The following is a 27,857-nucleotide window of genomic DNA, read 5'->3' on the forward strand; positions in this document are numbered from 1 at the left end:
GCGAAACAAAAGGAATGTGTTCTTTTTTTTTTTAACAGGATGGAACTTCTGAGCACATTTATTTTCTTCGGTTCAGGAAGAATCTGTTAGGGTTGGAGGGTTTCTACGACTCTTTGTATGACTTAGAGAATGCAGATGTATGAGAAAGGCGTTTCTGGCATTGTCAAAATTATATTTGTTTCTAACCAAATGGAGTTCTTTTCCTTCTTCCCTCAGAGGCTTGAGTTGGCCTTTTCCCAAACACAACCTTTTGGATAATAAATTCTTTTTGAAAAGAAGCATAGAGCCCTTTTGATGTTATAAATAGTCTATATAGTGGAAGGGAATGGGCGCTGTAATTACGGCACAAATACTGTCCCATGTCTGTGCGGGAAAGTGTGTCTTATTCTCCTCTCAACACTTGGCAACTTCCCTTTGAAGCTGTATTTTAATAAGCATTTTAGTAAGCCTGGAGAGGTTTTGGTTTTGGTTTGTTTGTTTGTTTTTTTACCTTTTGCCACTAGTCTAGCCCTGTTCACTGATCTGTAGGCACACAGCTATGACCCCAGCCAGCAGACATTTAATGATGACTCAGTCATCTGTTGCTACCATGGGCCTCTGGGCAGACCGCTATAAGGCACATTACAGGCTGAGTTGAGTTCGTGGGGGGGGGGGGGGGGGGGGGGGAAGATCCTGTGTTCCATGGAATTCCTGGTGAAGGAACTCCAAAGGAGATTTCATTCATCTTCTCGCCCCACCTCTTCCCTTCCTGTCTTCACCTTGTCCCCCACCCCCCCTATGTCCATTCAAATCCGCACCTTAGAAAACATCACTTCTGGCCAGTTTCTTCGCCACTATGACCTTTTCCCTCAGATCCCATGATCTGATTCTGGCAGGCATTAAAAGCCCTGAAGACATAGGGCTCACTTTGTCACTGTGGCAGTGAGGCCCAGCACATCAGCGCATGTCACCGGGCGTCAGCCCTTTACATCCTAAGAGCAGTTCATTTCTCAGGCTGACAGTGATGCTCCTAGTGAGTAGGGATTAGAACGGGCACACTTCCAGATCATAATTGCATCAGGCAGAAGGGGGAGCAACCGCGTTTTTTCTCCAGGAGGGTGGGGGTGAGACAGAAAGGGTAAGGGAGGAGAGGGACGGACGAGTGGTGCTGAATTTGGCCATCTAGTGCCTCATGCGCCCCGTTTATCAAGAGATAATAGGATTAAGCTAAGCTATGGGACTTCTCTGGCTAATGCTGTCTTCAGCAGGGGTCTAATAAGGATAGATATAATTGGGTAAATGGCGAATAAGAATGAAAAAGTACGGAGTATAAGCACAATGCTTAGGAATAAATAATGACAAATTGGATTTTGTCCAGTCTCTGCAGACTTGGTTAAAAATCTCGTATCCTACACTGATCTATAAGGGGTAGCTATGTCTGTCTGTCTGTCTGTCCTCTGCCTAATTCGGCTTCTTCACTGCTCACATCAGAAAGCAACTACCAGGTTAACCCCGGTCTATCTACACTGCTCACCCGAAACCAAGAAGGAACATCTGAGTGGGGTTAAAGAAACAGAGTAAATTAAGTGCCTGAAAACGAATGTGGTAGAAATTAAAGTTGTTTTCTCTGACCCTTCTCCATTTACAGAATTTACCCCATTAACAGCTGAAAATTTATTTCCACTTTCTTCACCTCTCCGAGAAGAAAGCAAACATACCCCACAGCCCCAAAGGAGTAATTAATGAGATCATTTACTGACATGGATTTGAGTAGTTTATTTAAATAAAATTCTGTTATTTATTTATTTTACAGCATTATGCAGGAGGTTGAAACTTCTGTTCTCATTTGCACTTAGCAAGAAGCTCTGAAAAAAAAAATATCACAGTGAAGGAAATAAACAAAGAACCAGTGATCAAAGGCCCACGCTGAGAGAGGCATTAAAGAAACTTCACCAGGATGCGTGTTACAGTCTACAAAAATCAAGGGAGGGATGAGCTGGGGAGGGAGAGGGAGGACATGACTGTTTGTTTCCTGTTCCCATGGGCATATCCTAACACACGTGTGTAATTGGTTCATTGATAAGATGACATATGAAAGGGGAGGTAAGGAAAATTGGAGTAAGTAGGATGACGAGGTAAGAGTTGTGATGAGGGATTGGGGATTTAGCTCAGTGGTAGAGCGCTTGCCTACCAAGTGCAAGGCCCTGGGTTCGGTCCTCAGCTCTGAAAAAAAGAAAAAGAGTTGTGATGAATATACAGAGTGGCACAAACATGAGGATGGCCTTTGAATACTGGCTGTGGAAAATTCACAAACTCAGAAGCAATTAATAATAAATATCTAAATAAAAATAAATAACTGTCCAACCTCACAGAGACTACAAGTTATAAAGTCTTCCCCAAAATGAACGACTCTCCAAGTGTCCTTTCAAAGGCTAGAAATAAAAGTAGGAAATTAGTTCGCAGAAGGGGAATAGTGTGTCTCCTCTAGAATTCAGTGGATTCCTTTTGGAAAAATAAGTGGTGAAACATTAGGGTAGATATGCCCATTGTGTATCTTAAGGTAAGTGAGTGGGCCTTAAATCGCCTCTGTAGTTCCTTTAAATATTTCCAGCCAATGGGATTTTAAGGAAATCCAAACCTGACAGTCATTTATGTCTCTCAGGCTTATTCCTGGAGGGGTTAAGATATTCTGGCCTCTAGAACACAGAAGTGCTTCTCCTCAATACTGCTGTCCTGTAGAGTTTAAAGACCAGTGCAGTTGAAGAACTAGGGAGACAAGGAGCTGGCGTTTCAAGGGGTAGAGGGATGACACAAGACTCCAGAGTCATTTTAACAGAGCGGAGACAGGGACACATCACCCACGCCCCACGGGACCAGTGCTGCTCCACTTCCCTTTCTCACCTGTCTTCCTGCACGCCTCTGTTGGCTCCGCTGCTCCTCTCTCGCCGTCTCTACCCATCAGATTGGAAGCAAGAGGCACGGTCCTTCCCTTCCTCTCCTTTCTACTGTCTATTTCTCTTCCCTCCTTCTGTTTCTCTTTCCCTCTGTTGGGACTAAAGAGTTGTTTTGAGTTTAAAAAAAACCAAAAGTTTGCCAATCATGTAACAAACAAATACTTTTAAACAGTACACGAATCATTTTAAAAGATGGTAATCAGATGCCATGTAGGAAAATATAGAATGCTGGATGAAAATGCTAGTGTCACGATGCAGATCCAGACATAGAAGGCAAAGAGGGCCGGGCGGTGGTGGCGCACGCCTTTAATCCCAGCACTCGGGAGGCAGAGCCAGGTGGATCTCTGTGAGTTCAAGGCCAGCCTGGTCTCCAAAGCGAGTTCCAGGAAAAGCGCAAAGCTACACAGAGAAACCCTGTCTCGAAAAAACCAAAAAAAAAAAAAAAAAAAAAAAAAAAACAGAAGGCAAAGAGGGACCAAAGCAGAAAAGGTATCTCAGGTACATCTGTTAACCCTAGTCTATCTTTGCGGTCCTTTTAATATCAGTTTTTATTTCTGTGTATCCACGGGTGTATGCCACAAGTGTGAGGGTGCCAGCAGAAGCCAGGAGGCGATGCCAGATCCCCTGAAGCCGGAGTTACAGGCAGTTGTGAGCCACTCCGTGCAGGTGCTGGCGACTGAACTTCAGTCCTCCAGAAGAAGAGCGAGCACTCTTCACCACTGAGCTGTCCCCGCAGCCCCATCTGTGCTTCTTCTTGTTGCTGTTTTTTTGTTTTTAATTTTTATTTTATTTGGTTATTATTATATGTCTGTGGCACAGTCTAGAAATGAGCAAAGAAAATAAAATGTCCCCATCTCTGAGTGACTCAGAACAGTGTTTTGTCACTTCTGAGGGACAGTGTAGACCTCAAAATAGGCCATACTCACCTAAGGCAGGGTTGATGTGCCTGCTGTCACCTGTGAGCTTTGTTCTGTCCTGTCTGAAGGGAAGAATAAGGATGGTATTTTACTGGCACAGCACATGTACAGAGTTAATACTTTTAGAATGTAGCTGTGTAAGAAAACAAGCAGATGCTGTGGACCTCTGCCCCAACCTCCTAAAAACCCTAGGCAATGCACTCAGCAGGGATTCCAGTGAGCTCTAAAAGCCTAGCCGCACAGTTCACATCGAGCACACCAGACATCCTCAGCAGAGCCAGCTGGACTGATGGAAAGCAGTGGAGCCGTAGTATCACATAAGCCATAGGTTTCCCATCAGGAAAGGGATTCCAGAACTGGGAGTGAGAGATGTTCACTTCATCACCAGGTGACTGTATGAACCACGCATTTTCCTTAAACAGCTTTTCCCTTTGGTGAGACAGGATTTTCTTTCCTCCACAGTCCATCAGCTCCTACCCCCGTGCTGAGCAGTATCTGCAGGCTAGCTGTTCCCTCCTGTATTACCCGGCCACACTGACATTTCCAGTGAGGCTTTGTGTTTCTACAGAGTTCTACATTTTTCAAGTTCCATTAAGAAACCCCATGACATGTGTTCAGTCCACCACAAATATTAGGGACCTACTCTATTCCAGTTGGCGGGTCTAGCCATCAGGAGTGTAGCAGTGAGCACATTGGAGAAAAAGTTCCACCTCCGTGGTTGAATAAGAGGTGTGAGGGATTGAGAAAGTTAATAAAAACACTGCAGAGTATTCCAAAGCCAGTACAGTCTGTGGAAGAAAATAGAGCCACAGAGGGATGGTAAGGCCATTGTGGTGGCAGAGTTATAGTTATGGTTAGGTAAGACTATGTGAAAAGTGGCATTTGGTTGCAGGTGGAGTGGGGAGATGGAATCTGTGCTCAGTGAGTACTGTGGGGTGGGGATCTGTCCATCTCTTCCCAGACACTGGCTACTGATGCTCTGGGCTTCATTTCTTGAAGCACTGCCTCTGGGGAGGGGCGGGGGTAGGTGGGGTTCAACTGCCCCCTTATCCCCACCCCCATCCCCAACTTTCTTCCAAAGCAACTTTGGCAGTGCTCCATCCATCGTAAGCCCTCAGCACGATCTGAAGAGAAGCGGACCCGGGGTGTCAGAAAGCTGATTGTGCATGCAGTGTGGCACTTCACAAAGAAATGTGTTTATGCCCATCCCTCACCTCTGAGGGTGTGTATGAGGAGACAGATAATGCTGAGAACGATCTGCATGTCAGAGCAGTTGCCCAGATCTCTGTCAAGTCTCACTGAGTTAAACACTCAGCCAGTAAGCTGTCGGCAACAAGAGGGCACGCTGTTCTTGAACAGTGAAGACTGGTGGGAAGACACTCTGGAACTGCCAGCCAGGTGTGTGTGACTCTTGGAGAGAAATGAGTACAGTCTAGGGATTTCAAACTACAGCGTGAGATGCGCACAAAGATCACCACCGTAAGAGCCCCCCCCCCACCCCCCCAGGACTCCCTTCTGTGGTTCCCAGTCCATCCAGGCCAGTGGTCCTCAACCTTCCCAATGCTGCGACCCTTTAATATAGTTCCTCATGTCATGGTGACCCCAAACATAAAATTATTTTTGTTGATACTTTATAACTGTAATTTTGCTACTGTCATGGATCATAATGTCAATATCTATGTTTTCCCATGGTCTTAGTCCACCCCTGTCAAAGGGTTGTTTACCCCCCCATAGGGGTCGTGACCCACAGGTTGAGAACTCCTGATCTCGAGCTTCAGTCCTCTTTGGGGAAACAGGAAGTTTCCCTCAGCACACAGATGGAAGCCTCTGCTTTTCGGCTGACAGAGCTGATTTATTTTCTCAGGTAACCAACAGTCCCCAAGTGAGGTAAGCAGGTGTAAACACAAGGCTAGACAATAAAAATCCAAAGACTCATCCCAGCTCTCTCGCGTACAGTGATTTCCTTCTGGCTCTGTGACAAGAATCTCTTTCGGATTCCTCTTGTGCTTAGCCTCATCTCAGTCTAAAATTCGTCAGCATTCCAAATTATCACCAAGAATCCATCTCCCTGAAGATGAGGCACCAGGAGCAAAGGAGATTGTGGAAACAGGAGGTGTTTTGAATGAAATGCATAGTTTAATCACATTCTACTTTCAGAAAACTACTTCATTTAAGTCGGTGCTTGCCTGGGGTAATAATTTAAGCTCCGCACTTGAGTAATCACCAGGAAGATTGCTCAGAACCCATCACAAACACAGCCACCAGTATTCACATGGCCTAAAGTAAACTTCTGAACACTCAGGATCTTCATACCCTCAGCAAAATCCAGAGTTCTGGGATTAGGGGTCCTCCCCACCTCCCATCCCCATATAGAATGGCTTCTCATTACATTAACATTCAGAAGACAAGCTTTCATCCTCATCAACAAATGTTAAAACATAGGATGCATTATACTGAGAAGGCTCAATTTTCCAAGCACATTTTGCATCATAGAAATTAAGACCTATAAAATGTCAATGAAGATCATTAAATTCGATGAGATATCTTTAGTCTTTTCTCTTTTTGTGTTAGACTTTATCTGAATCCAGTGAAATGCTTGAATCCTCATAACTTCTGAACTCTGTTCGATCTACCCCAAGGAACATTTCCATTTGGGGGTGTTCAGGTTGTAGTGAACAAGAATGTCACATCTGAGGATGAATAACATAGGAGTATGATGGGCACTTGTGGCCTGTGCTCTGGTTGTATATATGACCAGTAAAGGATGTGAGGAAGCGTTCTGGGTGTGTAAAGCCTCGTGTGAGTGTGTAAATCCTCATGTGGGTATGTAAAGCCTCAAAGGCCCTATAAAAACCAACCCTAGACAAGGCAACCAGGGGTGGCTACATGGTGGTCCACATTCAGCAATCTATCAGCTTGGAAGTATTTTGCTTGAAGAAGGGTTATGTTTTTCTACCTCATCAAGATGTATATGAACTGACTGGTGTAGACACAGTCAGAGCGAAACAACCAGATACATACTTGTTAAATGTAAGTATAACCTCAAAAAAAAATTAAAGCACATTTTCCCATAATTCCTGCTTCAGAATTACTCTTCCCCCCTCATCTCAACCCAGAGAGTGTCTTCTGCCATCTGTAAGAACAGAAAACAGACTGTGTTCTTAAATTCCCCTGAAAGTGGGTGGTGTGTACATGGCTAGCCAAATGGCTTCTTTAACTGGAACTCTGGCCCAACAGGAAGGAGCTTTGAATCTGGCTGTCCGGCTAGCCCTGGACACACTGGACTCACACCTACAGTTCCTGTTCAGCAATACCAAGAGAAAATGCCCATCTCTTACATTTCAGGCTCTGAGGCTCTCCCGTGGTCTTGGTTGACTAGCTGCTGAAGCTGACAAGTGAATGCTGTCAGAATCCCCTAGCACCCCGGCATCTGCATCCCAGCCGGTCAAGGAGCCCAGCAGATGTCTAAGAGTCAGAGGCCCTCCTTGGACAAGCCTGGAGCCACCCTGTTTCACAGTATAAAATGTCCCCACCTAACCCTACAACTTTCCACGGATTAGTTACCTCATCAATCCAGACCAAACTCAGCAGACATTTCACTAAAAGGAACAGAGACAAACACTATCAGTTTCCTGCCAATGTTGAGCAATTTTCAAGCCGTTCTGGCCCCCTGTTGGGAGCTTTCATGCTTCGTGTGTTTACACTCTCAGATGAATCTGTTTTGAGGTGTTTATTCCAGTGGTTAAATTTGAAGAGGTGAAGAAAAGTCAAACTCTCTCCCATATTGTCTAGAAGGAGTCTAAAATAATTGGTACACATTGAAAACCTTTTAATTCAGAGAAAGGAAGAGAAGACTCCATTTATTACTAACAACTTTCCAAAATGCAGAGCCAGAAAAATCTAAGGAACAAATTTGCTTTTTCACCAAAAGTGAAGGTGATATTTTTTTCTTGACATGCACATCAGATAGTATTTCACAATGTAATTGTGCGCTTAAATTTTTGTTTCATATTTCTCCATTCCCTTCACCAAGTCCCAGACATAATCATTAAAATTAGTGGATCATCTTTCTGAAATTATACATTTTAATTATAATTATTTGATAAGCATTTCAGACACACTCACCCATAGATCACATAAAATCAGAAGTAAGTCTGTATATCAATAGCGGTTTAATCCCAAATGGAGGCTTTATTTAAACTACTGAGGTCTTGATTACAGGAGCTTTGAGATTAGAAATGAGATTTACAATTGGCTAGAGGGAAATATTTAAATATCTTTGCTAGAGCAAATTATAGTCATTTTTAAAAGATTTAAAATATGAGTGTGCTGAGAATTTCCTCTGAGATATCTTATTATTGAATTAGGCTTTTTTTTTTTTAAAGTCACCTCTTTAGCCATTTAGAAAACAGCTTGCCTGTGAGCAAGGAGCATCTACTTTTTATCTCATAACTAAGAAAGCCAGGCTTTGTGGAAAATAAATGTGAAATTTCACCTAAAATCTAAGATGAGAATTAACGTACCCTTTCTTTTATTTTTGCTAAGCCACACACACAAAAAAAGGTGTTATTTTTAAATATTTTTGGCTCCAAAATAGTGCTCTTGAGTTAACCATGGAATTGTTGAGGAAGAACCCTGGGTGTGAATATCTGTCTTTCAGAGTTGAAGGTCTGCACAAGGTAGGCCTCTCCACTACTCTGGTAGTGTTTCTCACAAGCCTGGGCTGGGTGCTCAAACTGCCACACATGCTGCTTGCTCAGGTCTGCATACACGCTCCCTCTGCCTCCTGAACCCTTGGACTTCCTTCTCCTGGAATGCTATAGGTCTCACCCTCAGCTTATAATCTTATGCAGATCTCTGTCCAAATGTCATGCCATCCCAGGCCTTTCTTAGCCGCCATGCTGACAAAGGAGCCTCCTCCCCTGAGCTCCACATTCCCACTTGGTTGTCCATTGCATGTATTCCCAGATGGTATATTATGTAATTATGTAGCTTTTTGGTGTTATTGTCTATCTTTCCATGTCTCCCCAGTTATAGCTGAGATTTACCAGTCCTTCTGTGTCTTTCAAGTCTACACGTTTGTGTTTCTTAAATGAATGGACTTAATTAAACAGAAATTAAGTAAATGACTGCCATTCCAAAGCTAGTGACCAATGAAACTAAAATTACAGGTCCAAGCAGTATCTCTGTCACACCCTTGTGTCTGCAGGGGTATCAGTCAGAGGAGGAACAGTGTGTCCCAGTAGGGAGTCTGTTGTTTGTCTCGAGGGCAGAGAAGCAGTGGATGGAGAGAGAGCTGGCCTGGCCTGGAATTGAGACACTGATGACTTTTAAGTGAGAGCAGTTGAGAAAAACGTGTTGCCCCTAACCAAACAGGACAAATGAAAGGGAAAGGATCACTTGATGGGTAGGAAGAGATAACCAACCTGTGTGGAGACGCTGATTCGGGGACCAGAGGATGTGCAGGCAGTGGCTCCACATAGGACCAGAAGCAAGAAGCAGAAGCTACAGATAGGGCCCAGGGTGGTGAGGTAGCCAATGAGATGATAGCACACCAGGAGGAGAAATGTGTGGTAAGAGGGATGCATCACTCCTGGAGACAGTAGGGAGCAGGAAGAGGCAAATGAGGAGAAGGTAAGCGTCAAAGGACCCATTACCCCCAAGATGGAGTGAAGAACGGCAGGGTCGTGTGTTCCTGTTGCTGACATCTTAGCTGTGCTGGCTCCTGTATCAGAATGTAGTTGTCTAGGAGAAGAGAGACAATTAAAGAGTGAAATGAATTAAAGCAAGTAAATGTCTAAGTACCTATCACCTTTCATTTACTCAAGAGGATAAATTAATGGCCCACTGCATCTGGAGAGATGGCTCAGCCATTAAGAGAATACATTGCTCTGGTAGAGGTCCCAAGGTGGGTTTCTAACACCCAAGGCAGCTCAAAACCACCTATATAGCTCCAGCTCCACGGGATCCAGCATCCTATTCTGAACTCTGCTGTCACTCACAGTCATGTGAACATCTGCACGGATGCACACATATACATGTAATTAAAACTAAAAATCTTAAAAAAAAATAAGTGTATCTTAAGAATGCAGATAGCTTATCAAGAGAGAAGACAACAATGCTTGTTAGTAGACGTACAAGAAGAAATTGTTAAATCTATTCCGAACATACTTCCATTTTGTTTGGTTGTCTTTTATCTCTTGAGATAGTGTCTTGCTGTGTAGCCCAGGCTTGTGATCCTACAGCGTCAGGCTCTCAGATGCTGGGCTTACAGGCATGTAGCACTATTCCCTCTGCCCTAAATAGGCTTGCATTTCAGAGAATACATGCACATGTGTACACATGCATGCATATAGCATATTAGTAAAATGCGTCAGTGCTGCGGAGACAGTAAGAGTCTGGAATGGGGCGTTAAAAGGAGAAACTTCTTTAGAGAAGATGGCCTCAGTCCCCTGGTAAAGAGGCACTTACATACAGCCCTCCAGGAAAAAGAAAGCATTGGGGCAGAGAAATTGAATCACAAGAGAGAAAACAGCATCAATAGCGGTCTAAGAGTTTGGGGAAACTGAAGGAAAATAGGTGTGAGTATAATTTAGTGAACTTTCCAGAAGGTGGCCTGAGATATCTTTGAAAGAAGCAGGTCACAAAGGCCCTGTACAGAGCTAGTACGTCTTTGAATTTTATGTACAATAGAAAAATCATGAAAGTGTTTTTAAGCAGAGTAGTGACAACGATTGGGTTTTAGGATTTCTTTTGCTGTGTAAATAACACATTTTAGAAGAGAAAGAAAGAAGCAGAAAGGGATAATAGTTGGGCTTCCCACAGGTATCCCTGGAGGGGGCCGTAAGCTAGACTAAGGCGGGGCAGGGCCCCTGGTGAAGTGGACCCAGTTGCACAGGTGAGCAGGAGGGAAAGTGTTGGGACTGACCCATGTGGAATTACTGTTCAAATGGAGGGTCCATTACCTATAAAGGAGAACAAAAGAAAGAAAATGGCCTTCAGTGCTGGGACTAAAGGGACCATTTGTAAAACTTAAGTGATCTATACAATCCGAGAGGCAGAGGTGTCTCAAAGGTTATGAGCGTGGAGGCTGAGGCAGAGGGATTGCAGAAAGTTCAAGGTTAGCCTAGTCCATGTCACTAATTCCAGACCAGCTAAGGCTGTAGACCTTTGAGAGAAAGGAGGGAGGGAAGAAGGGTGAGAGAGAGGGGCGGGGGGAGTCATCTACCTGGGCATGTTTTAACCCTAAAAGGTAGGTGGCGCAGTCCCGTAGTCTTGGGTCCCAGACTGAATACAAAGGGAAGCAAGATGGAGCACAAGCATTCCTTGGTCTCTGATTGCTGATGTGAACGATGTGGACGTACTGTGGCCTGCTGCCTCAGGCTCCTGCCAGTACTTTCCCACCACGGTGGAGTATACCTTCAAACTGTGAACCACAAAACAAACAAAACCACAAACATCCTCTTTCTACCTTTAAACCAAATAAACAAACACCGGGGTGGTGTTATTCACCATAAAGCTTTGAAAGTCTTTATGTCTTCATGCAGAGCATGCATTTACCAAACTACCCCCAAATTGTGGTCTGCCTATAGATTTTTTATAGCAGTTTTGTTCATCATCTCCCAAACATTGGAAGCAACCGTGATTTTCTTCAGGGTTTGATGAGACAAACTGTGGTATATCCAGACAATGGAATGTTGCGCAGTGCTAAAAAAATTTAAAGTACCAAACTATGAAAAGACATGGAGGAAACCTAAAGGCAGAGTCCCAAGTGGAGGATGGTGTCCTGGCTTCATTTCTGATGCAGTGATAAAATACTCCACAAGAGCAGCTCAGGGAAGAAAAGGATTATTGTACTCACAATTCCAAGTTATAGTCCACCATGGCTGGGAACAGTTAGTTGTAGCACATCCATAAAAAAATAAATTCATGTATGCTTGTTATGTTCAGCCCCCTATTTACATTTATACAGTCAAAGATCTACCTAAGGAATAGAGCTGCCCAAAGTAGGCTGAGTCATCCCACATCAAATAACCTAATCAAGGCAATCCCACACAGACAGAACCATGGGCCAACCTAATCTAGACACTGTCACATTGAAGTTCTCTTTCCATGTGATACTAGGTTGTGTTAAGTTGCAGTTAAAACTAACCACCATAATGTTTTCTAAAGGATACATAATGTATGATTCTAGCTCCCTACAGTTGTTTAAAAAAAAAGTGGATCTTAAAAGATGGATGGTTGTTTGGGGATAAAGAGGTGTATAGGTTGGTAACAGGATTTTGGGGGCAGGAAAATACTCTGATAGTATACTGGTAGATACATGTAATTACAGGTTATAGTACAGGGCCAGGAGTGAACCTGGAATGTAAACTATGAACTTGTGTATAATGTTGTCAATATGGATTCGTCCCTTGTAATTGCTGGTGGAGGATGTTGATAGTCCAGGAAGCTAGGGACAGGAGACAGGAGAACTAAGCTTTGTCCTTCCAGCTCAAATTGATGGGAAATAAAATTGGTATATGATATAAACTCTACTTTGAAACCGGCCATTTGGGGTATCCTAAAAGTCACCAGAAACACTCAAGCAGAGATGTAGGTAGCAAGGTGTGGGATTTTGAGTCTGAAGGTCAGAGAAGTAGTCTACTCCGAAGAGGCACATTTAAGGCAGGGTCTTAAGGCTGAGGAGATGGGTCAGTGGATAAAGCACTTGCCCTATAAGGACTGGGGTTTGGATCCCCAGAATCCATGTAACAGGCAAGCAGGTGTGTAAAAGGCAAGCGGTCATACCAGCACTCTGAGTGGCATTAGACACTCAGAGACAGAGGCGGGAGATCTACAGGGAAAGCTGGCTAGTGAGACAAGCCAACAACCAGTGAGCTCCTGCTCTGCCAGAAACTCTGCTTCAGTAAATACAGTGGGAGTGGTGGAGGAAGACACATAGCATCAACTAGGACCCTCTACACACATGAGTTCACATGCATATGTATACCTGCACACACATGTACAACTTGTATACACACACAGAGGAGGAAAGCCAGCCCAAGAGGATGAGCAGATTCCTCGTCGGCTCGTTTTGGGTCCCTCACCCATCCTTCCCACAGCTTGCTTCATTATTCAAGTGTACTCATCAACCACCTTGGATGATGGGCTCCTACACTGGGAGAGGAATTCTCCCCAGTACTCTCTTCGAATGTCGCCATGGCAATGGCAAGGAGGTGGTATGTCACTGGCACATCCTTTGCTCAATTTGTTGAGAGCCTTGTGATGGATGTACATGGATACACACACACACACCCCTTCTGTTTAACTCTTATCCACTACCCACCTCCATGCAGATTCTGAGTCTCTAGTACAGCAATTCTCAACCTCTGGGTCACGACCCCTTTGGGTTCGCATATCAAGTACCCTGCATATCAGATATGTATATTATGATTTGTAACAGCAAAATTACAGTTATGAAGCAGCAATGAAAATAATCCTATGGTTGAGGTCACCACAGCGTGAGGACTGTATTAAAGGGTGGCAGCATTAGGAAGGTTGAGAATCACTACTCAAGTACATCACATCCCATGAAAAAGCTGTGTGAGGACCCTTAGGTTAGTCTGAGATGGCTGTTCCCAGGAAATCCACCCTCCAAATCTGGCTTTAGGGAACTGACCCAAAATAAACTCATAATATTGGGAAAAGGAGATGTCTTCCCTTACACTACTTTCAGAATATATTCCGTTTGTATATTTCAAAATAAGTAGCAAATTGCAAATGGTCTTATGTCAAAGAAATGATAAATGTTTCAGGTGACATGCTAAATATCCTCATTTGATCACGATACAGCATAGGCATGTATTGAAACAGTATTCCATGCTCCAAAATTACATCCCAAGTAATACACATCAGGTAAAACAAAAATAAAAATAAACATTGAAACAAGAAGAAAGCTGTGATAGTATACATTGTATTACTAGATGTGCCTAAAGTCGTTTTGGGGTTCTTACTGAACAGAAATGCTTGTCCTGCAGATGGGAATATATATTCCCTTTTATGCCTGTAAATCAGATGTCTCGCTGGGATGGAGGCCTAAGTGGAAAGCTTCCCTGCTATCCCTCTGGCACAGGGTAGGAGTGCCCAGAGCTGGCAGAACTGGAGAAAAGGGCCTTTGGTTCACATTCTCACCCAATGGCACTCTGTGTGTGGAAGGAGTATGTTCCATATTGAGGCACTGTGTGACAGTGTGAAACACCAGCGTGTACAGGAAGTGTGAGCACAGGCGGCGATTTTGCTGAAAGATGCTCACATCACCAAGCAGGCAAGCTAAAAACGGCACCACTCTGTTGGATTGCTGTAGCAGTAAACCTTTAACCTGCTCGGAAACTGACAATAAAACTGCTAAATTTATCTTTGAACACTCATCATATCCAGTGCCAAGAAAGGCTTTGTTTGACTTCTTCCGTAGATAGCTGATATGATTCAAGAAGTAGACTAGAATTAAATCTTATTTATTTCATTTTTAGTAAAAATTGCATGTGGATGGACAGGCCGGCGTAAGTAATCTGTGACTCCTCCTCTTTTGATTGGTTCTTTCAGCCCTTTGTTTCCAGGACATCAAACTTGAGAGCAGCACATGGCACACAATAACCACAGTACCAAATAGAGGCATATGTCTGCGTCAGAAGGGATGCTGATAGAACCTTCTGATTGGGATTGCATTCAGTGAAATCAGAGGCTGTGTTGATACAGCAAATGTTACATATTGTATATTTTACAAGACACAGCATAAAAGTTATAAAAGCCAACCATTCCCTTAGAGGAGAAAGGATATACATGAGCAAATGCCAGGCTAGTATAATGTAGCATCTATTCCTCTACTTTGAAATAAATGCAAACATATTTTAGTACTTAAAATAAGGTAGTTAATACTTAAATCAGCTTGGTTTTAATTACCCCCCCCCCTTTTTTTGCTCTTCATTGACTTTCTTTCTTTTAGTTGGAACACAGTACCTTGTCCTGTACCTTGGCAGATGCAGGTGCTTCTGTTTCAAGTGCAGGATGAGTAACCCCCAGAATGTATCGTAAATTGGCTGGCCTCAGAATAGGGGGAGATGATTAGATTGTCGAGTTTCCTGCTGAGTGCTACATCCTTGTTTTGTAATACTGTTTTATGAGACAGAGACTCACACAGAACATGGAGGTCCAATTCAATACCTCGGCACTGTTGATCTGCTTTTTATTGATTTTTTCATCTACTCGAATCTAGAATTCTTGGTGGACTTCAGGAATGTTGTGGCCAAAGGTTGCAGTGGACGGGCTGGTCATTAGAGGGGCATTGTTTCCTTGAAATATTGGGAGCCATTTTGTATACATGTGTTTCATGGACAGGTAAATTATCCTATATTAAGTAGGGAGACGTGGTACCTATAAATTTCAGACTCATTATTTACCAATCAATTTTTCATAACTTTTCAGTTATATACTGCTTAATAATTACCATGCAACAGTTGGAGAGAAATGCACTTGAAATCATCATCTAAAGCTCCATCATCTTTTTCCCACCACCGCTTCTGTTGGTTTTTCTTCAGAATCCATCCAACAGTCCGTAGTAGCACTGCCGGTGGGTTGTGTCACCTCTCCATGGTGCCCTCTTAATGTCATGTGCTTACCTAGATCCCTGAGCTCGCTCTGCGTGTTCCGATGGTGCCTGTTTCCACAGACTTTGGGGGAGGATGACAGTGTACTGACAGCTTCTGCAAGCCGACCTCTGTTTGTCGTACCATTTTGAATACTGATCAAATAAATGGAAGGGCCTGCCCCTGCCCTTGGAGCCTTTGAAGGCGAGAAGAGGCTCAGCAGCAGTCCTACACAACCTGTCCAGCTGTCCCATCACCTGCACGGCACTGGAGCCAATGAGTCCTTTGGTGCCTGTTTACTTCTCCGTGTGCCTTCTGAACCCGGGGACAGTGCTTTCGTAGGCCAGCGTGCTGTCGGTGGGCCCAGCAGCCCTGACAGCCCTGACTCCTGCTTATTAAAGGAGACCAGTTAAGCTGACCCACAGCACTAGCCTGTGGTCCACGGTACGAGCACAGCTCTTCCGTGCGGCTGTGGCGGCAGAGGTAGCTTTAGCCGGTCTGCGTTTCTCTCTTGTAACTTCGACGCAGATTCCCCAACCCTCACATGATTTGAAGTGTAAGATGTTGTTCGGTAGTAAATTAGTTGAGGGGGGAGGGGAGTTGCAGCAAAAGAAGAGGAGAAGGAGCAGGAAGAAGAATCTTCTAAAACTAAGAAGAAAACGGCAACAGATAGGGGTGCCCTGTGCACTGTGTCTATACCAGTCCCTCTGCTGTATTTACTGTAAGAGACGGGCACTGAAACCTGTCTGTTTGCCCCATGCTTGAAAAAGGATATGGAGAAGAGAAATAACTAACTCAGCATTATTCGGGGGTGGGGGTGGGGGATGGGGCTAAAGGGCCCCGGTTCAGGCACAGGCTCTCAAACCTCTAAATAGACCCTCCAGGTTCTTTACAGGACCTTGCAAGACCTCCAGGTGGCGGCATCTTGAGAAACTGGCTGTCTTGTAAACAGCTTCGCGTTCTGCACAGGTCACTGGGTAGACACTAGCCACAGGCTCCTGCCAAGCACTGCTATGGTGGACAGCCCAATCTAGAAACTGGGTTTAAAAGGATCTTTTCCCAAACTAGCAATAGCTAAATGCAGTTAGCGGTTAACTCACTGATAGATCCGGTGTCGTCATGGCAAAACTTTTAACCTTCTGGTAAATATCCTAAATTCTTCTTCACCTTCAAAGGACAACCATGATAAGAATATCTTTAGTAGTCAAGGCAGTAATATGTTATTCTTTATTGTGATACTTTATTCTTAAGCCCCTAAGCATCGCTTCTGGGAGTGAATGGCTAAGCATATTAATTTCTAAGACAAAAGCATTGGCCGCATTTCCATATCATCATTTGTGTCTGAAAGTGCTGATGACCAAGGGCTGTGGGTGCTGCTGGGAATTATCTCTGCAGAGATGTGCATATATCCAAACATATGGATGCAGAATGAACATCGAAATTGTTGGCCAATTTTTTTACACAGATTTATTGAAATTATGTAAGCTATTTCTTCTTTTTTTTTGTCAAAACTATTGGAATTGAGTTAGCTGTGCCAAGATTTGAGTTTTTCTTAGGTTTATGTCAAGAAAGTCCTATAATCAAAGTGCTATGCAAACACTAAGAGATGTTCACAAGCAGGCTGATAATCACACCCACTTAGGGATCTATGCCGCCTTCAATACAGACGTGTAACCCCATTAACATTAATAGGACTTACACTCACATATTGATGGCAAGTAAATCCCTAATTAGCACTGAGAACTGTTAACACCCCCCACTGTGATAATTCCTCTGAAAGATTTGAACGTCCCAGTGATAATAGGTACATCTTTAAATTTTTCCCTTAAACGGTGAAGTTGTCGCACGCTCAAGCATGTGGTTTCTGTACCTGTAATGTCCCACGTACTGTGCGGTTACCAGTGGAGTCTGGTCCTGAATCCATGAAGAAAAGGTCTTTCTTTTCACTTGTTTGAGGGACATGAATATTTCACTCATGCAAAGAAGGAAAGTGCTCATTCTCTGTTCTGCAGAGAATGTTCATCATCTGCACAGATTTGTAGATTTCAGTGTAGCACTAATATTTAAAGCAGTGGCCTTCCATCCTACTACATTGTAATATGCAGATAGGGGCCTCATTGGACAGGATTTAGCTCCTCTTGGTAACAGAAGGGACTTGGATTGAAGCAAGACGCTTCCTGTCCACAGCGATGTGTTATTGATGAGCTGGCATTTGCCCTGTGGCCCTCCCAGAGGATTGCTTACATCTATTACTCACACACATCGATTGGTTAATTTGATAATTCTATCACCAATCGGCTGGTGTCTGACCTTTCACCATGGCAATGATGGCAGGCTCTTCATTTTTACATTGCAGGCCAGTTAGATTGACCTTTCTGAGGAGAATGTCAAGGCATCCCTTGATCTTAACCTGTCACTGTATTTGTTAGAACCACACTGTCCCTTAACCTTGATTTATGGGGTTTCGGTGCTCGGGATGTGTGTTTTGTTTGTTTTCAAAATACCTCCAGAGCTATATGGCGATCAAGCAGGGAGCCTGGCTGTGAAAGTTACACTCTCACTGCATGAGCTCTGTGCTCAGAAGTCATCAACTGCTCTGTTTTCCTAGCCTCATCATCATGTTGGTAGCAAATTGAAATGCTAGGCCAACTTCCCTGGTATTTTGGGAAATTTGATTCCTTTCACTCCCTCACGGATTGATGAAACTGGGTAAGACCTCCTTTAAACCCCCCCAGCAAAACCAAGGGAAGTATTATGGTAAAGTGCTGTTTGCTCCCTGGTTTTTCTTCTTTCTTTCTTTGTTTTTTTTTTTTTTTTTTCTACCTTCCTAATTTATACTCTTGCCAGAGGGAAGAAATTGTCTTGTCTGTGCACAGCTCCTTGGGGAGCGATACAAGGGCGTCTCTTTGTGAAACTGTAGATTTGCTCTTCAGCCCCACTGTGGACAGAATGAAAGGGAACTTTCCCCCGGTCTTTCTGAATGTGTTTGTGCGCCCCACATGGTGTGCTTTGGAGGATGACACAGGCCCACAGCCGATCCAGGCACTCTGTGTCACCTCAGCTGGAGTGAGCATCAAGCAGGGCGACCATACATAATTAAGACGCTGTGGTGACCTAGCTAAAAACAGAGCGAGGAACTAAAAACCAGCCAAACCAATTTTGCTAAAATTTAGCAAAAAAAAAAAAAAAAAAATCAAAACTGTGCTCCCAGGATGAGAAGTTGCATGCCAAATTTCAGCCTGAAGCGAATTTAAATGGCTGAGTTATAAACCTTTCATAAAGGATGTTTTGTCACTCAGTAAAGATAAAAAGGCTCCTTTTTTTGAAAAGGAAATTATCTAGGCACATAGTCTTTAGCGGGGATTGTTGCCGTTTATTTAAAGAAAACACAATTTTAAATGACTGGGTTTTGGAGGACTGAAAGCAGCAACTGTGTCTGAGCAGTAATTATGTTTCATAATTTTGTTTAGCAAGTATTACATATTATATGAATAGCATCATCGTGAAAATGATTAGCATTCATACTATGCAAAATTCTGCATATTAAGAGCTGCACAGTAGTGTCCCACATACAATACATTGTAATGGCTCCAAATTACATTGTGTCCGAGGAGCACCCCGTTCCTCTGTCTCCCCAGCAGCCTGGCACAGGCTTAGAGCAGGTCTGGGCTTTCCGAGCACCAAGCCTTTCCAAGTGGCCTTAAAGAACCACCTCTCCTTGAACCAAAGGGTCCTTCCATGCTGTTTTGGTTTCTGTGTGTGCTGCAAGCCTGGCAAAGTGCCTGCTGGCCTGGGTACACCTTCCAACCACGTGTACTGGTGGTGTTGGGGAAGGTACAAGAGGAAGGCCACACCTTCCACAGTGACACCGTGGGAATGGAAGGGTTTGAGGACTGTACGGTTTCTATCTGGAGTATTGTGTTTGGAGTCTCAGGGTAAGTCATGTCTTTCCTTGGAAGGCACCCTATGAAACCAGACCAGCAGTATATTAGCAGGGGAGTCCTGTGGAGGTTGGGAACAGGAAAGGGGACAGATTGTTACTCTCAGGGACCCACTCTCTGAAGGAGAGGCCATTGGTGTTGTAAGACAGGTGTCATTAATGTTGTAGGAAAGCTCTGAAAGAAGTGAAAATATGTCTTAGAAATTTATCTTCTTTGGCCAGATGTGGGAATGCACATCTGTAATCCAGGACCTAATTTTGCAAGTCTGGGGCTAGCCTGTACTATATAGAAATCCTGTTTCTAAGTATACACATGTGCATTCGTGCATACACACACACACACACACACACACACACACACACACACACACACACACACACACACACGTGCATGCGCGCACGCGCTTCAGTGTATGCCTGCAGAGAAAGGGGGGGTGTCCTTGAAATATCAAAAAGAGCACCATGACCAAGCGTGGTTCTTCTTCAGAGTGGGGCCTCAGAAACTATTAGGACTCATTTAATTTGATTGTTTAATGAGATTTCACGAAAATAGAAAACAAAGTTTAAATGCTCTAAGACCCCCACCTCTTTCTCCCCTTCATAAGCTAGAGGGTGCACTTCAAGATTTAGTCATCTTTGTAAGAAAAGGAGCGAATGGAAGAGGAGGCCACACCACGTGTCGTCCCCTGCTTTCCCACAGTGCTTGTGGACACAGCTTTATTAATGCACCACTGTCATCTGAGAAAAAGTAAATGGTCTATGAGTGCCAGAAACCACAGATCACCCACAGCTCTGGGAAACCCCTCAGAACCGTGAGCCCAGGGGCCAGCCAAGCCGTCACCATGTTTTCAAACTGCGTGCGTGCGCCTCTGGATCTGCTGAAATCCTGCTGAAACCCACGGAACAGGGTCTGACCCTGGTTAGTGGAGAGCTCTTAATCAGTTAATGGCACAGGTTCCTCCAAATGTTAGTGGCAATGTTCACGGGCCACAGTCCTCAACTTGCTGACGGCCCTGCTGTATGGATGCTTTCCTCCTCATGTTTCTTGATTTTTGTCTTGGTTTCTCGTGATTCCCAGCTGTTTGCTTTGGGCATTCTTTCCAGTGAGGCATCAGAAGCAGAATGCCTGCTCTGTGTCTGTTTCTTCTGCCCAGTGCAGCCACATCTGTTCTGCCCCTGTCTTGTGGGTCCAAAGAGGAGAAAATAAAGGAAAGCAGAGTTCATTGCATCTCTCTTACATCCGCCCCCTTGTGACCATCCCTCCTCACTGATTTCTCCGGAAACCATAGCTCTGGGGTGGCAGCACCATACACAGACAAGAGCAGAAGGGGCTCAAAGGCAGCATCTAACAATTTGGTACCCAGCAATCAGCGAGCCGTGCATAACCAATCAAACCCATAGAGTCGGGGATGGGATTTTTCTTTAAGAAACCCAGTATCACATAAGAGAGGTTATTTTTAAAATCTAGGAAGTGGGGAGGGAAACAAAGGCTTTGCAAGCGCCGGCATTTTCAGTGTGGAGTTTACATATCGGAATGTAGAGTCACGGGCATTTCCAACTGGATGGCTTTCAAAGTAGGTTTGTCTGTTCTGAGAAAAATATACCAGAACCTGGCACCCTTAGTTTGGTTTCCCACATCTAATCAGCGCCAAGAGCCACCACCAAGAGCTAGCTGTGTGTGCGCCGGCCATGTTTTGTAAATAACAAGCACACGACCAAACGTAGCCGGTGAAAGATGCATTTTCTGAGACCACGTTGTTGTTTTTCCTGTCAAGAGAAGCGTGCCAGGAGAAATATAGCCCCATTCGTGGAAGCACTAAGCACACTTCCTTAGAGGGTGGTTCCTGTTGGCCTGGCTACATACTTGTGTGTTTGTTTCAGCAGTAGTTACCGGCTAGAAATTTCTGAGGCAAATCCGTGGGAGGCAGAGTAACCACAAGCAGAGTGTGCTGTTTAAAGCAGAAGTGGCCTCTGACCATGTCTCAGTTATAATCTAAACTGGCTTTCAGTGTAAACCATGAAGGAGATGCCTGCCCACCACTGGAAGAACTGAACAGCCATGTGAGGCCCCTTGGCCTACAGAAGTCAATGAGAATGATTTGAATTAAAAATAGGACTAGCAAGGGTTTCTTTGGTAATTAGGGACAGTTAAAAAAAAAACTAACATTTTTCAGGGCTGGGAATGGAACACTATTGGTAGAGCACTTGTGTAGCATGCACGAACAAAGCCATGGGTTCGATCCCCAGCACTGCCTAGAACTAGGTGTGACATTGCCTGTGAACCCAGCAACAGGAGGTCGAGCCAGGAGGAGCAGAAGCAAAAGGTGTTCCTCAACTACATAGCAATTTCAAGGCCAGCCTGGACTTTATGAGACCCTGTCTTTAAAAATTAGTTGATTAAAACAAACGTTTTCAAAAGATATGAATGTTAAGATGCAGATCTAATACTAGAAATACTTAGTGCATGTTGAGACTCTGGTTTACATCAAGAGAAATTATTTTGTTATTCTGATACTCTTAGCTCTTGAAAAATATATCAATATGCAGTTTTTTATATATCCTTAAAAATAAATTCTTATAGAAATAAAATGAGCTAGAGGTTGTTTGCTCACTAATCTCACATACCCATCCTCTATGAGTAGCAAAGTGAAAAGTGAATCTGAGGGGGTCTGAAGGCTACAGCTAATGGCACCCCTCTGTCGAGTGGCGGCCAGCGTGGTAGTACCTTTTTGCATAATGTACATATAGCTGGATTTTCATGTCTCAGGAACAATAGTATTTGATGGTGCTTTTGAAATTCAAATGTTAATCTCCTTAACTTTTAATGTTTTCTTTAAAGTTTTTTTCCTGTAATAATAAATCCCACTGGATACTGACCGTTCTTCTTCACAGCAAGAACAATAAAACAATAGGTTGCATCTTTCTGCTTAAAGCCTCTTTCTCCCTCTCTCCAGGCCTGCGGCACAGGATCCTTCGGATTTCTGTTCCTGCTTTGGGTTTGGTCTCCCTTCTGGTACGCACGTTTCTTTGGCCTGGGAAAACAGCCCCCATTTGGTGGTGATTTTAAGTTCAGGATTGGGAGTTAAAAGTCCCCAGCAGTTTCTGAACTTCTCTTCAGGTTGGGCCTGCTGCAGCTCTACCTAGAGAAGTGTGCTCTCAGGGAGCCTCCTTCAAGGGCCAGATGTTGATTTCTAAGTTGGCTTTGTGCTCTCCCGAACTGGGAGTCAGCCTCAGGGACCCGTTCCTCGGGGAATGGAGGTAACTGCGGAGGGCTTTCTGTGGAGCACATTTACATGTTTAAGTAAGAAGTAAGTCACTATCGGGAAAGGGCTGAGTGAGTAAATCCTCTAATGAGCTGATGTATCATTATTTCATCTAATTCACACAACTGCTCCCCATCCAAACATTAATTTCAAACCATAAGGGTAATATGAGAAAATAAAAGATTATTTATAGGTTCCCAAATCCACAGTAGCATTAGAAACAATTTTTGCACTAACTGACATCACATACAGACTAACTAAAAGACTGTTTAGTAACTGAGTCTAGGGATAGAGGGAATGTTGGGCCTCACCCCAAAGCATTTATTTTTGGACTGAGTTTCTTTTCTTTGTATCTTTTTCTATAAATGTCCTTTCTATCTCCCTTCATATATTATTGGTATGTTTTCATTCTTTTCCCATGTCTTCTTTATCTTCTCTCGGCGTAAAAGGATCTTTACTTCCTACTCGCTCGCTGCCTGCCATTAAATGTGAAGTGTAAGGCGTGTTGATGCAGACTTGAATCCCAATACTTAGCAGGCTGAGGCAGGTGAATCACAAGGTTGAAGCCAACCTGGATTACATAGCAAGACCTCCTTTTCTCAAAAGAATCAATCAGTCAGTCAGTCCAGTGTGGGCAGGTCCGCAGCTTGACCTCACATCCCTGTGAACAACAGAAAACTGCTCATCACTGAGCTGCCTTCCCCAGCCTCTTGGTCCTCAGTTCCGCGGCTGCTACCAGAAGCCGGCTTTCCGTGCCAGTCTCCACATTGGAGACTTCCGCTCTCATCTCACGCCTGCACTTTGTTCACTTTTAAAGAAGTCTTAGTTTCAGCTTCGGATTTTTAAAGTTGGCTTTATTTTTTTGAACATACATATACAAATATACATGTCGGTTAGATATCATGTAGTGTTTACATACATGTTAACATGGTGTTCTGCGTAAATCAGGTAGAACGTCTACCTCCCCGGTCATCTGCCGTTTTTCTTGGTGAAACATTTATTATCCTTTCCCGTGGCTTTTGAAATACACAGTTGATTATACTTATTTGTAGTCGCCCTGCTCTGCGGTCCCGCGCTAGAACTTCTTAGCCTTGCCCCTCCCGTCCCTGCCCACTTCTGTCCCGAGACGACTCTGGGAATTCTGCATGGAGGGTCTGTGAGATCCACCTCCTCTATTACACACAGGGATGAGACCACACTGTATGGTGCTCTCCATCACTGAAATAAGATCGTTGAAGAGCTGCACGCTGTCTTGTTTTCCAAAGAACCACTCCCAAATTTGCTGTTGTGTGCATCTCCAATTACCCAAGAGTTGTTGCCCTTCCTGGACGTGGCCATCTTCAGCTGCTCACATGGGCTCTCCTAGTCTCCTGCTGCTTTCCTCAGACCTGCAGGACATCATGCACTGTAACCTTTGTCCTGGCTCCTTCTTGTCTTTCAGTCCTGTCCTGGTGATGGGAGCTCTCCCAACAGAAACAGCTTTTACTTCTCATGAGTCTTAAGGGTGCAGTACCATGTTGGGGTCTTGACTGAATAAAGAAAACCTCATCCAGGCATTATGGAAATTTTCAGAGGTTTAGAGTGCCCAGCACACTCCAGACTCGGCCACACACAGCCGCTACACCATGTCCACCACCATCATCCCGTCTTCCTCCCAAGCTGCAACCCACACAACCACTGTTGCAGTAAATGCTCTGAGATGAGTTATTGTCTTTAACCTCTCCAGTTATCAGAAAATAACGAGCAATTAATATACATAAAACTGTGTCAGAAATAATGTTAATGAAAAAAGTTGATTTTTTTAAAAAAAAAAAAAAACTTCCTAAAGAGGTTATTGACTCAGCCTTACAACAATGTAACAATTACTTTCATCCCTGCTAGAATACAGGCTCACGGCAGTAATGTTAGCAATGTATTTAAATGGTCTGCATTTCCATGCCTGTGGATGACATACTAACTCAGGACTCTGAGATACAAGGTAATTGTTGTTTTTAGTTGGTGGTTTTTGTTGCTGTTGTTGTTTTGTTTCGTCTTTTGTTTGTTTGGGGGGTGTTGTTATTTTGGTTTTTTACTTGCTTTTGTTTTGGTTCTGGTGATGTTGTTGCATTTTGTTTGTTTGTTTGTTTTTGACAAAGTCTTACAAATTAGCCTAGAATAGCCAAGAATTTAGGGTTCTCCTGTGCCAGCCTCTTGGATGCTAGAACTACAGGTATGTACCAACATACCTGGCAAAAGTATTTATACTAATGGTGATAAAAATGTTCAGACCTTAGAACTGTCTCAGTGATTAGAGATAGTATATGAAAAAGAGATTACACATGTAGTAGTTGATTAGTAAATTATCAGTAAAGAACGTAGCAAGCCATAATTGGTGAGATAAATGGCACCTTTGGAGTCAATGGCTCTGCCTTATTTACTATAACCCATTGGTGTAGAGCTGCTACAAGCCATGTTGTGGTATTTCCTACTTCTGGGTAAGAAAGAAATGGCAAGGGGACAGAGTCCTATAGCTCATATATCGATTATTGAGCCTCATTGAAAATAAGCCTCTTAAAAAATATGTTCTAGAGAGCCAGACGAGAAAAACAACTTGACACATGAGAAATGTGTCCCTTGCCAGAAATCTTGAATTGAAGGGAGAGTTGAAAGAGAGAAATTACTCCCAGATGACTCTTATTCTGCCTTGTTTGTCCTTATCCCCTACCTTCCCTTTTCTACCTTTGGAAAGAGAATTTGAGCTAGCATACAATGCAGCATCCATTACTCAGGAGTAAAAGGTTAATTGCTCTGCTAACAACTGGATGATGGGAAGGATGACTACACACTTTTTACACATGGTCCCACACACAAGTTCGTATCCATGAATTCCATTACCTGGGTGTTACTACAAAAAGAAACACCCAGTCCAGCTGTGTTACTTTGTTTTGTCAGTCTAGCTGTGTTACTTTGGATGACAGCCATTGCTTCCAAATTTCAGAAAATATGGAAACTGTCGGTAGCCCTAAGATCCTAATCTTCGGGGTGAGAGGGGGAGGGGGCAGCTACCAGTGCATCCTGGGCTCCATGCTGACCATAAAGGAGAACGTATATGAAAGGCCTGGACAGGCACCGTCTCAAGTTCTTCTGTGAACTGACTTTACATTCCCAGGCCTTTCCCACCCACCCCCTTCCCGCCTTGTGTTGTCTGTTACTCTCCTTGGCAGAAGGTTTTATATTGCATGTACTTTGAAAGACTTCACAAATACCATAGAATATGTAATGCATTTACAAAACTACCAACAATAAAACCTGGCACGAGCCTTACGAAATGTGATTCCCAAGACTTTTCTATTTCTAATCATATGCAGGACAAACTGCTTTACCTAGCTTCCTTGGCATATGGGATGGAAAGTCCCCACCAGTCCCTGTGTAGCATTTTAAACCGCTTGGCCATTTTAAAGGGTTTCAGCCCTTCTGCAGTGGAATCAAATGAATTAAATGGTTATACTTAAGGAGCTCCCTTTCTGAATGTGTGTTTTGTTCTCAGTTCTCTATTCCGAGCTGCCTCTTTAGATGATAAGTTAAACAAGTACTATTCAACACTTACCGTGTGCTAGCCGGTGTTGTGTTCATCAGAAGTACAGCGTGCAGAATGAGCAGCCCCGCTCGTTGTCTTTTGGGGAGTTATAAACAAGAAACCAGACAACAGCACTTCAGATGTGCAGAGTGCTGAGGGGTGCATGGGAGGGACACCCCGCGACCCAGATATGGAACAAAGCAGAAAACCACAGGGGTGGATCGGAATTAGGGAGGGACTGTGACCCAAGGGAAGAGGGGAATGCATGCTGAAACCAGAAGAAGAAATGATTCCTGTCTGTCAACTAAATGAAGTGAATGTTTTAGGAAAATATTGGAGTTCAGTGTTTTCAATTACATTGTCGGAACTTGGGCAAGGGCACCAGTTAGCTGTTGAGCTGAGTGGAACACTTGAAGACTGCTCACTAGTGGTTGGAATGAACTCCAACCAGCAAGTACTGATAGCAGCAAATGCTTCATGCTTCTTAATGTCTGAGAACTGTAAGACAAGTAAAATGGGCAGCTTGGTGTGACCATCTAGCCACGTAGGATGTCTACAATTAACGGAAGCGGGTAGATGAAAGTTGTACACTCACTAGAGAAAAAAAAACAAGCCACCTTTCATTTCAACTTCAGCAATTTGTGCTTTGATACCCTACAGACAAGTCCCTAAAAACTTTTGAAGACAGTCCCTCTTGCTAGAAATTCTCCTGTGGTGGAAGAACATATGAGTTCTTAAAGGTCTTCAGCAGTGCTGAGATCAATTTCCATATCCCTGAGGAGCCCATCTGCACTCCCTTATCACACAAATGAAATTTTGGTTGTATGGGTTAAAAATTAGTTTCTAAAAATTCAATTAAAAATTACTGAGCCATACTCAATGCAGAAAGATATATTTGTCTTATTTGTGTGTTTATTTATTCAAAACAGAAGAATATTCTTTTGAAGTAGTGAATTTCTTTTCAAACCACCTGAATGTCAAGGGTGCACAGTTAAATAAAGTAGTTACCTGCCCTGGAGCCCACTGGCTTCCAGGGTGTCTCCTGGATGCTCTCTGCCTCCTCTCTGGTCTGCTGCCTCTCTGGCTTCACTTTGTCCCCTGTCCATTGCCTTGTGGGTCTTCAACTGGACCTCCTGGCTGTTGGTATACACCAAGAACTTATATTATCTCTCCCTACGTGAGTGACTTCTGCATCCTATATCCCTCAAACCCTCTGACCAGATGACATCTTACAGGACTAGGATCTCATATGCTCCTCCCCTGGCTGGGCAGCCTGGTCCTCCTCAATACCCCCTTTTATTTTTGCCATTATATTTTCTCCACTTATTTGTCCATTTTCTATTTTTCTGCAGCTGGTAGAGACTTCATAAGGGCCGATGTTTTGTCTGTATTTATTGCCCCATCCCCCATCCTAGAATAGAGCCTGACACAGGGAAGGTGCTTAATAAACACTCGAATCAATGAACAGAAGGTAGAGAAATACATACGTGTGGGTGTATAACTACACATGACTGTCTGCCGTCAGTGATGATGCCACACACATATATACATGAACGATGCTAAGCGGTCACATAAAAGGATTAAAGGGAAGCCGGATCCTTGTGTTTGAAATCTTAATGTACGG

The 27,857-nt window shown here is 43.7% G+C and overlaps 1 protein-coding gene and 1 long non-coding RNA gene across 3 annotated transcripts in view; one reads left to right on the top strand and one right to left on the bottom strand.

Moving 5' to 3' along the window:
• Npas3 (neuronal PAS domain protein 3) overlaps nucleotides 1-27,857 on the top strand; it is an 838,670-nt gene that overhangs the window by 514,689 nt on the left and 296,124 nt on the right.
• On the bottom strand, nucleotides 1,741-26,571 carry LOC128110747 (uncharacterized). 2 transcript variants are annotated; one of them, XR_008218309.1, is made up of 4 exons: nucleotides 26,264-26,571; nucleotides 3,860-3,912; nucleotides 2,881-3,032; nucleotides 1,741-2,202 (listed from the first exon to the last, which is right to left on the bottom strand). It is a non-coding gene; the product is annotated as an uncharacterized LOC128110747 (long non-coding RNA). The 2 variants fall into 2 exon arrangements; XR_008218308.1 differs by having other exon boundaries at nucleotides 1,741-3,032; nucleotides 26,264-26,570.

Source organism: Peromyscus californicus, unplaced genomic scaffold (assembly GCF_007827085.1).
Source record: "Peromyscus californicus insignis strain IS unplaced genomic scaffold, ASM782708v3 Scaffold_15__1_contigs__length_86483966, whole genome shotgun sequence".
Taxonomy (NCBI): domain Eukaryota; kingdom Metazoa; phylum Chordata; class Mammalia; order Rodentia; family Cricetidae; genus Peromyscus; species Peromyscus californicus.